Source organism: Symphalangus syndactylus, chromosome 14 (assembly GCF_028878055.3).
Source record: "Symphalangus syndactylus isolate Jambi chromosome 14, NHGRI_mSymSyn1-v2.1_pri, whole genome shotgun sequence".
Classification (NCBI taxonomy): domain Eukaryota; kingdom Metazoa; phylum Chordata; class Mammalia; order Primates; family Hylobatidae; genus Symphalangus; species Symphalangus syndactylus.
In genome coordinates this window covers 105879939-105890299 of record NC_072436.2, presented here as the reverse complement: position 1 = coordinate 105890299, position 10361 = coordinate 105879939, and the positions used below count along the sequence as shown (strand labels likewise).

The 10361-nt window shown below is 36.0% G+C and overlaps 1 pseudogene; it reads right to left on the bottom strand.

Annotated features, from left to right (window-relative positions):
• Window positions 1-2057: 2057 nt before the first annotated feature.
• LOC129462902 (small integral membrane protein 7-like) lies at window positions 2058-2298 on the bottom strand (annotated as a pseudogene).
• Window positions 2299-10361: the final 8063 nt, after the last annotated feature.

Genomic DNA, 10361 nt, shown 5'->3' with positions numbered 1-10361 from the left:
TATAGCCAATGGACATAGAAGAAAGTACAATGCTAAGAAAGACAACCGTAAATTAAATCACTGGAAGGATTTATGTCTGGGGATTCGATATATTAAAGTCACTTGAAAAGACCTTTAATATAAATATTTGAAATGTATAAATAAAGGGATTGGTAACATGCAGAAAATACAAAGAGAGAAATTAGGGAGCAAGATGAGACAATATAAATCAACAAAGTAGAAATTTTCTTTTTCTTTTATTTTTTTCTTCTACATCTTAGAAGAAACTAGAAGAGAAAGTAGAAATCTTAGAAGTAAGGATTACTCATTGCCTGTGAGACCTTAGACATGTTACTTAACCCTGTTCTTTTTAGTTTTCCAGTCTGTAAGATGGGATAACAAATCTAGGTGATACGGAATTTAACATAGTTAAAGCACTTAGAATAGTGCTTGGTGCAGCATAATCAGTCATTATATATTAGCACTTATTATATAAAATGATGTAACATTTGTAAAATATGAGAAGGCTAAAATGAGCATCTAGAAAAAACGTTCTTGCCTATGATAACAAACATACATGCATACACACACACACACACACACACACACAAGTATTTTTAATATACTTAATTTTAAAATACTTAATTTTTAATGGCTCCCAAAGTCATTTTATTTAACAAGGGGTGCAAGGCAAAACAAAAAGTATCATAAAACCCCCACAATTGTTGTACACTCCTCTTCTGTGGAAATAATTCACCTGGAACTATCTCTTCCCTTTTGCTAACAGTTTAGTGTCTAAACAGTTTAGTGTCCCTGTTTCAGGTGACCCTCTTCTTAAAGTCTTAGGGATAATTTCAGCTGCACTGAGTGGCCAAGTGGACCCTGTTCACATGGAAAAGGAATTTGGTCACAGAGCTCCTGGCTGACCCCAGATGCTGTCAATTTCAGCAAGTAACACTGAATGTCCTTGTGACTTATAAACATTGTTCGAAAATGAGGCTGTGTTAAACTTAAAAGCCGACCTTTCTGTTCAAATCCCTGGAATAAAAAATGATTTTAAAAATCTATATGATTCTTACCAAAAGGATGGCTATTAAAAATAAGCCAATAAATATCCAGAAACAGGTTTCTTGTGAATGCTTGGTAGAGGAGGCATTCCAATATGATGAAATGATTTTGCTATGTTTTTTTTATCTATGGGAAATGCAATTTTATCACAGCCCCTTATATAAACCCTCCTGAAATCCCTTCAGTAAATAGCATTCCAATTCAGTCACCAGAGTGAAAATATCTTTGAAAACTGTGAGGTGGCTGGGAGACTGAGCACATCTGGGGGAACATTTTTCAACCCACCAGCGAGAGAGGAGGCAGTTAGAGGCTAGTTAGGCAGATAGAGAGGGAGGGTATTGGGAGTGGAAAAATACCTGTGAGACCACATCTGCACAGCCCCTGTAGCTAGTGGAAAGAAATTTGATTAAGAACTTCCTCTAATGCCAAATGTCTGCTAAGAAGGGACTGTCATGGCCTAGGAGCAGGTGCAATAGATAAACCTAAATGTCCTTAACTTGACCCGAGTCATTATAATGTCCTTAACATGTCATTAGTGTTGCGGTTTTAGTCCCCTAATGTGTTTTGCTTAGCCATTAATGGGTAGTAACCAAGATTCAGTCACTCTGGCCAACCCAAAGCATGCGCAGATGCAATACCAAGGGAGAACATTACCCTTTCCACTTGGGCAGAAACCACAGAAGAATTCCTTGTCTTTGCCATATAAAAGAACTCAGCCCCATTTCTGGCAACCTGCTTTTAGGGCACCTTTCTTTGCTGAGAGCTTTCCTTCTGCTTAATATATCCTACTCTACTCATTCTCTGCTGTCCATGTGCCTTATTCTTCTTGGTCTTGGTACGAGAACTTGGACCTAGCTGAACTAGGGACTAAGCAGACTGCAACACCAAGAGCTTGGGCTTCCTGTGAAGGTCATTAGTTTTCTGGTTAAAAGCATTCTTGAAGTCATCAGGAATGGAGGAACAGAGACTCAGCATCTGAGAAGATGAGTTCCTGGTTCCATATCTGGGACTCAAGAGCCAAACAACACAGTCATGCAGCACATAATGAAGACGTTCCACAGGATGGTGAAGATTCAAAAGTATCTGAGGCTCAGTAAGAATTCCCTAATGTTGTCACTTGTGCTGGGCTCCCATGCCTCCTTCCCAAAGCCTTGCGTGTCCTTCTTTTTCAGCTTAAAGTTGAGCACTGCCCCAGCATTCATCAGCAATGTCCCAAACAGCAGGATGTCTCCAATCATCTTTATGGCCAAAGCACACTAAGGTTAGTATAGTTTAACATAAAAGCTAAAAATCAGAAAAAAAATGGGCAAGACTGAGGGTCAATATAATAATATTGTGTATAAGGCTAAGGAAGTTTCAAAGAAATTTAAACAAATGAGCTTAGAATTAGAAAACAAGAGAACGATCAAGGTACCCAAGGATTAGTTCTAGAAATTCCAGTAGATTCATAATATAAACAGAACACAGGAGAAGGCTAAGAATAATTTATTAAATAATTATTTTTCTGATTTAAAAATCATATTCAGTTCTAAAGATGATTAATAAAATGAATCTACAACTGAACCATAGATATATCCAAAATTGTGTGAAAGAAAAAAAGTGACTTGTATACTTGTAATACTCACTTTCTACTATCATTTTTATTATTATTATTATTTAGACAAGAATGAATATTCTTTCCTTCTTAAGATGAGGCTGGTAGAAAATTTCATTAAAATGAAATTTTACTTTGTTAAAATAAAATTTCGTCAAAATGAAAATTTTTAATAAAATTTTGTTTTAATGAAAATCCACTTAGACTAAGGATCATGAATATTCTATTCTTGTTCCCTAACATCTCTTCTCATCTAGACTATCAAAACACCTAGCAAAACCTGATATCAATCTCTTCTCCCCAGTGATCCATGAATCTTAGTCTTGACACTATTTGAATGTAGTTGTTCCAAGAGTTGCATCATTCAACAACCAATAAGATGTTACAGCTTGTACTGCACAGGTAAAGCAACAAACTGAGACATTGGTTGTGTAGCACAGAAATAGTTTAATTATTGAAAGGCAGCTGAGCAGTACGACAGGATATATTTCTCAAATCTGCCTTCCCAGGAGCTCAGAGGCTAGAGGTTTTGAAGGAAATTTGATAGGCAGGGGACCAGGGAATGGGTGCTGCTGATTGCTTAAGGATGAAATCAATGTCCAAACTGTCTTTCCATGTTGAGTCAATGTCTGTGTGGGGGTCATAGAACCAGTTGAGTCAGTCTTTGGTATGAGTCACAGGTCTGGGTGGCATCAGTTTGCATGCCGGAATGCAGAAGGCTGAAAAATATCTCAAAGACCTATCTTAGGTTTTCACAGCAAGGATATTATCACTAGCAGCAACTGGGAAAGTTACAAATCTTGTGACCTCCAGCTACATGATTCCTGAGCAGTAAGCAAGCCAGAGAACAATGGCTGGTTATTGCTTAACTATGCTTCTAGCATTGCAGGATTCAGGCACCACCATAAATCTAACATAGTGGCCTTTTCTTAGTTTTACAAAAGCATTTTCAGTCTCTGAACAAGGAAGACCTTATTTTCAGGAAGAATCTATTATCATCCTTGCTTTTAAGTTAATCTATAAACTAAATTTCTACCATAGTTAGCTTGGCCTACATCCAAGAATGAGGAGAGGCAGTTAGCTTGTGAGGTCAGAAGCAAGATGGAGTCTATTCCTGTTAGATTTATTTTGCTGTCATAATTTTTGCCAAGGTGGTTTCAATGATAGGGTGATTTATTTCTTTCTTTAAGTCAGAAAGTCTTTTCCATAGGGTAGTAATTAGATTCCTTAACAAAAGTTAATGGAGGTATGAGACCCTTCAACTTTCTCATATCTATTCTATTCTGATGTGAGCTTTCTTTTTTTTTTTTTTTTTTTTTGAGACGGAGTCTCGCTCTGTCGCCCAGGCTGGAGTGCTGGAGTGCAGGTGCGCAATCTCGGCTCACTGCAAGCTCCGCCTCCCGGGTTCACGCCGTTCTCCTGCCTCAGCCTCCCACGTAGCTGGGACTACAGGCGCCCGCTACCATGCCTGGCTAATTTTTTGTATTTTTTTTTTTTTTTTTAGTAGAGATGGGGTTTCATCGTGTTAGCCAGGATGGTCTTGATCTCCTGACCTCGTGATCCACCTTCCTCGGTCTCCCAAAGTGCTGGGATTACAGGCGTGAGCCACCGCGCCCGGCCGAACTTTCTATAATTCAGGTAGCCTAATAAGAGTAAAAGTAACCATATGAAGAACAAAGTTTCACTAGGATTGAGCATAATGCTTAGAGTATGGTAGAATCATTTTTAGTTCTTCAGAGTTTTAATGTGTTGAAGAGTTATTTTTGGTTTTTGGTTTGTTTTATTTTTGAATATAACAGACTTTTTTCAATCAAAATGAACACAACAATTCTAAACCAAAATGGAATTTAGCTGGGCAAGGCCCTTACTAAATGCATCCCCGATGTTGTGCTAATGCTAGACTTCACACACTATACACTACATTATCGTTGTACAATAATGGTTAGTCTGTGAGTGTTCTGAATCAGTTATCTCCTGTGTTTTGAGATCAAGGCAAGGTTGAGCATGATAGATATGGTCAGCTTCTATCACACTTTACTTTGGAAAGGCTCTTACCGTCATACACCCAACCCAATTGTCACAACATATTTCAGTTGGTAATGAATTAATTATGAGCCAGTTTAGTTCTGAATGTGCAACAAAGGGAATAGTCATACAGCCTTTCTCATTTTAAAAACACATTTGTAACAAAATGCCAGCATAGATGACCCAAGGAATCCAAGAGGCCAAGAAAGAGCAGGGGAGTATAAATCAGGACATGTTTTGAGAATACATGATTTTGGGAATTTCTGAGAGGAATTTATTTTCTATCATTGTTTTGTTTTTCTTTATGCATGCGCATAATGTGTAGAGTAGTTATAACTAGCCAGCATAGACTATAAGAGATATTTATCCCCTTTGATGGAAAATTCTGTGGGTTCATGTGCTAGCTCACCATGTCTCTTCCTCATCTGAGAGCAGAAACTAGCCCGATATTTCTAACGCTAGTTAGTGCTATTCCAAGAAACATCCTGTTAGTTTTCACACACTCACACATTCTCTAAATAAATTCATAGGATTGAGTTAAAATGTTGGAAGCTGGAGACTGCCCCAAGATAGGACAATGCTTAATTGAGACCATGCAATTTTGATTCTATGAGGTGAATAAGATACGATGAAGGAATTGGAAAATAATTAGTCAATCTCTCAGATTTGTGAATAGTGTTGTAAGGCAAATTTGAAGAGTTTTATGGATAAATTTTAAAGAGAATCTTTAAAGTTGGTAATAAGTTGTCTATACACATCCGTACCTACCAATTCTATCTACCAAGTTCAGAGAACAAGATCTTAACCAGTGCCTAAGTAATATTAAAACATGCTGCCAGAAAGCTAAGAATCAAATGCATCTACCACTTTACATCATTGTATTTGGTACTATAACCTCATTCCTATTTCCATTTTATATTGCTATCTCTATTTAGTTATATTAATGAGCAATTTATATTTATGTAAGAAGTCTTAAGTTTATTTTAAAGTTAGTTATTTGAAAGCAACTTATTGAAAAATTACGTAAAAAGTCATAATATGATATATCTTTTAAAATTCTCGGAATAAAATTTTTTGAAGATATCCACATCTCACATGCAACATATAAGCTGATTTAGGGCAAGGACAGTGTTTTACACACCATACTATACTACATACGTAAAAAAATGCCTGACACATGGTAGATGTTCAATAAATATATTATTTTTGTTCAATCTGGTTATTGGCTTGACAGTAGGTGTATAATACTATATTTCATCAATAAAAATAATGTAATAATATTCTCAGTTTGGTGGGGATGATTGAGAAAAGAACAGGAAATATCAGAGAAAAAAAATCCAGTTGTCTCTTTCTTCTTCGCTACTCAGCTTCAGGTTCTAGTTTTTAAGTGTAGCTGAAATACTAATCATTTTGATAGGAAAATCTGCCTCAAAAACACTCTCTAATTTGAATAGAATCCATTTGAATTTATATATTTCTTCCTTTTTAGTACCAGCTATTTTAAGTTATTTAATAGAATAGTCTTAAGGCATTGAAAGGGACCCATTCAGCAGGATTTAAGCCAACAAATCAGTCAGCAATTTCTGGTCATCTCACAGAGGAATTAAGTGTTTTATCCAGTCTGTGTATATGATGTTTCACATGCCTTCATAATAGAGCTATCAGTTTTCTGATTTGCAAGCCAGTTGACAGAGTTAATACCCCAAAGGGCTATTTCAGTGTTAAGCTCTTAAAATTGTTTTAGACTCCCCATAAATTTAGACTAAAGTCCAATCATATACAATTTTATCCTTTTGCTTTTTGAAAAAGCATGAATTTTGTATTCCAGAAACAACACTCTTTTAGAAGAGTAGCCCATTGGTTCTATTTATTTACATTTTGATTTTTGATGCTGACTAAATATTCAGGTTCACCATAACATGCTATAAGTCACACAAGTAACAGTAGAAAATTGCTTAACCTAATATTTTTGAAGTTGGCACTTTAAATACTGGCAGAACCTAACGTAGCTGATCTGTCTATGGTTGTTTGCTTTTGTTAGATAAAATGAGTTGGTTTACAAACAGACAGGCATAAAATTTTGTATACTATGAGTAAACTACATATTTTGGCCAAAAAAATTATCTCTCTTGAGAAAAAAGAAATCCTTTTAAAAATATAGAAGATGACAGAGTATGTTTTCTCATGTTCATATTTTACTCATGGAATTGTCCTGCACAGAATATGTTTGTTAAAAATCAGCTCTATGTGTGACAAGAAGTTTGTTCCCGGATTAGTGTGTATGATTAAGGTTACTGATATCAGTTATATAAACAAACATAATTCTGCATTTTATATCATTGTTTGATTTTAAAATTCTGGCCACAAACAATTTTAATAGGACTCCTGCAAGAATTTTTTTGTGGGTTAAATAAAATTAAGCTGAAGAAGATGAAAATATGCATACATCTATCGGCTTGCCTATACACACGTGCACAAACAATTATATTAGGCCTGTGCAAAAGTAATTGCAGTTTTTGCCGTATGTCTAAGTGCAAAAACAGCAACTACTTTTGCACTAACCTAATAGTAGCAAGAATGACACAACCTGGTCCAGCCCACTTCGCCTCTCCTCTTCTGCTCTCTTCCCCAATTTAAGCTCACTCTAAAGCCCTAGTTACATCCAGATTACCAGATATTAAGGGTATGTTTTAGCCCCTATCCTACTGTACATTTCAGTGCTTGGTTTTATTGACTGGTCCTTATTCCTGGCCCCAAACACTATTCTTTGAAGAACTTTTTTTTTTAATGACTTTCTGTTATGCTATAGTTTTCCAACTCCGATATTTGTATATCCCATCAAGTTTTCTTCTCACAATATTATGTATAGTCCTGATTCTTCAACATTAATTTCCCTAAGAAGTAGGTCCTCCTCTTCTGTCTTCAGCTTAACTCACTTCTCTTCACTCCTCTTTTCTATCTTTTCTTCTCTTCATTTTTAAGGTATTTCCTCTGGAAACTTTCTGTTCATTCATACCAGTAGCTTTGACTGCTACCCACCTGCAGGTTAAAATCCTACAGGGGGCTCAATAAATGACACCTTTTTTTCTCCAGCTCATTTCTGGCCATACAGAGAAAAAAAAAAGATGGAGACTTTGGCATGTAGAAATAAGAATATCAAATTTATATTATTGAAAAAGTCATGTTTTGTGGCCTATATACTTTGATATGTAGGACAAAATAATAAACCCCAGTGTAATGGGGGTTCATTATTTGGAATCCCCTATTATATTGGGGTTCATTATTTTTTTCCTACATATCCACCTATGCCCACCAACTCACTGGCAGTAGTGAACCACTGTGGTCTGCTCTGTGGAAAACTGATTTTTCTCCATTAGCACACAATATGGCAAAGAACATCAAAGACAACATGCTCTCTGTAGACAGGATGACACTCAACATACAGGACAGTGTCAAAGATTCTGAGTTTTGTACACTCACTTTTTCCTTTTAAATACTCAGATGTAAATAAAAAGATGGATAGAAGGAAGGGTGATTCAGAAGTAATCTCATCCACAGTGAAACTCCTTTCCACCCTTAACATGAATGATAACCCTCAAATCAGTATTTCCAATGCAATTCTCTATTCTCAGCTGTAGTCTCGGGAATTCTATAAGCTAAAATAATTTTACTCAATTCTGTAACTGAACCTTTAAATTCAGCACGTTCAAAATTGAACTTACCATAATCTACCATCATTTTTCTCTTCTTGTGTTCCTGTATCAGTGAATAACATATTATGTAGCTAATTCTTAAAATACTGAAAAATATAGTCTTTTACTTCATTTCCCACATGTACTTGGTCAACAAAACCTATCAGGTCAACTTCTAACTATTACTTAATCTTAGCTCTTTCTACAATGCCTTCTATCATAGACTTATTTCATGTCTTAATTTCATATCTGTATACCAACAAAAGCATTTAAAACTGGTCTCTGTCCAAAATGCAAATCAAAACCACAATGAGATGTCATCTCACACCAGTGAGAGGAGCTATTATTAAAACGTCAAGAAATAACAGATGCTGACAAGGCTGTGGAGAAAAAGGAACACTTATACACTGTTGGTGGGAGTGTAAATTAGTTTAACCATTGTGGAAGACAGTGTGGCAATTCTTCAAACTCTTAAACACAGAAATACTATTTGGCCCAGGAATCCTATTACTGAGTATATATCCAAAGGAATAGAAATTGTTCTATTATAAAACACACTTACATGTATGCTCATCGCAGCACTATTTTCAATAGCAAAGACATGAATTAACCTAAATGTCCATCACTGATAGACTGAATTAAGAAAATGTGGTACTTATACACCATGGAATGTTATGCAGCAATAAAAATGAATGAGATTATGTCCTTTTTAGGGACATGGTTGGAGCTCAAGGCCATTATCCTTAGCAAACTAATGCAGGAACAAAAAACCAAATACCACATGTTCTCACTTATAAGTGGGAGCTAAATGATGAGAACACATGGACATATTGTGAGGAACAGGAGACACTGAAGCCTACTGGAGGGTAGAAGGTAGGAAGAGGGAGAGATCAGGAAAAATAACTAATGGGTACTAGGCTTAATACCTGGGTGATGATGAAATAATTTGTTATAACAAAATAATTTGTTATAACAAAGCCCCATGACACAAGTATATCTATATAACAAACCTGCACATGTACCCATGAACTGAAAATAAAAGCTAAAAAGAAGACCTAGTGTCAAATAGATCAGTAGAGTGACTATAGTTAATTTATTGTACCTTTCAAAATGGCTGGAAGAGAATAATTCAAATGTTCCTAGCATCAAAATATCACATGTACCCTGATCATCTATACATTTATTATGTATCAATAAAAAAATGAATAAATAATACATTAAAAAATCAAGAAAAACAGTCTATATCCCTGTCTATTCTACAATACTTTCTCCAAACTGAAATCAAAGTACTGTTTCCACAACAACAACAAAAATACTTATTATTATGGTGGTAGTCATATTGATGGTTACCATCTACTCTGAATGTACTATATGTAAGGCATAATTTAATATAGGTAATCTCATTGACTATGCACACACACACATGCAAGGTAATATAGGTAGCATTATTACTCTCACTTTAGAGGTAAAAAATTATTTGTCAAAAGTCATACTGTAAGTGGTAGAAAAGGAAATCTTTTTTTTTTTTTTTTTTTTTTTGAGACGGAGTCTCACTGTGTCGCCCAGGCTGAAGTGCAGTGGCACGATCTCGTCTCACTGCAAGCTCCGCCTCCCGGGTTCACGCCATTCTCCCGCCTCAGCCTCTCCGAGTAGCTGGGACTACAGGCGCCCGCCACCACGCCTGGCTAATTTTTTTGTATTTTTAGTAGAGACGGGGTTTCACCGTGGTCTTGATCTCCTGACCTCATGATCCGCCTGCCTCGGTCTCCCAAAGTGCTGGGATTACAAGCGTGAGCCACCGCGCCCGGAAATCTGACTCCAGAAATTTAGAAATTAAGCACTTTGCCATACTGCCGGATTTCAAGAGAGCAATTGAATAATTTTTTTTTGAATAAAATCTGTAAGTGGTTTCCCTTTGCCTTTAAAATAAAGTCAAAACTCTTGGCCAAACATTTGTGAACTGCTCAGATAATCTGTTTTCTCTTCCTTACTATTTAAATGTC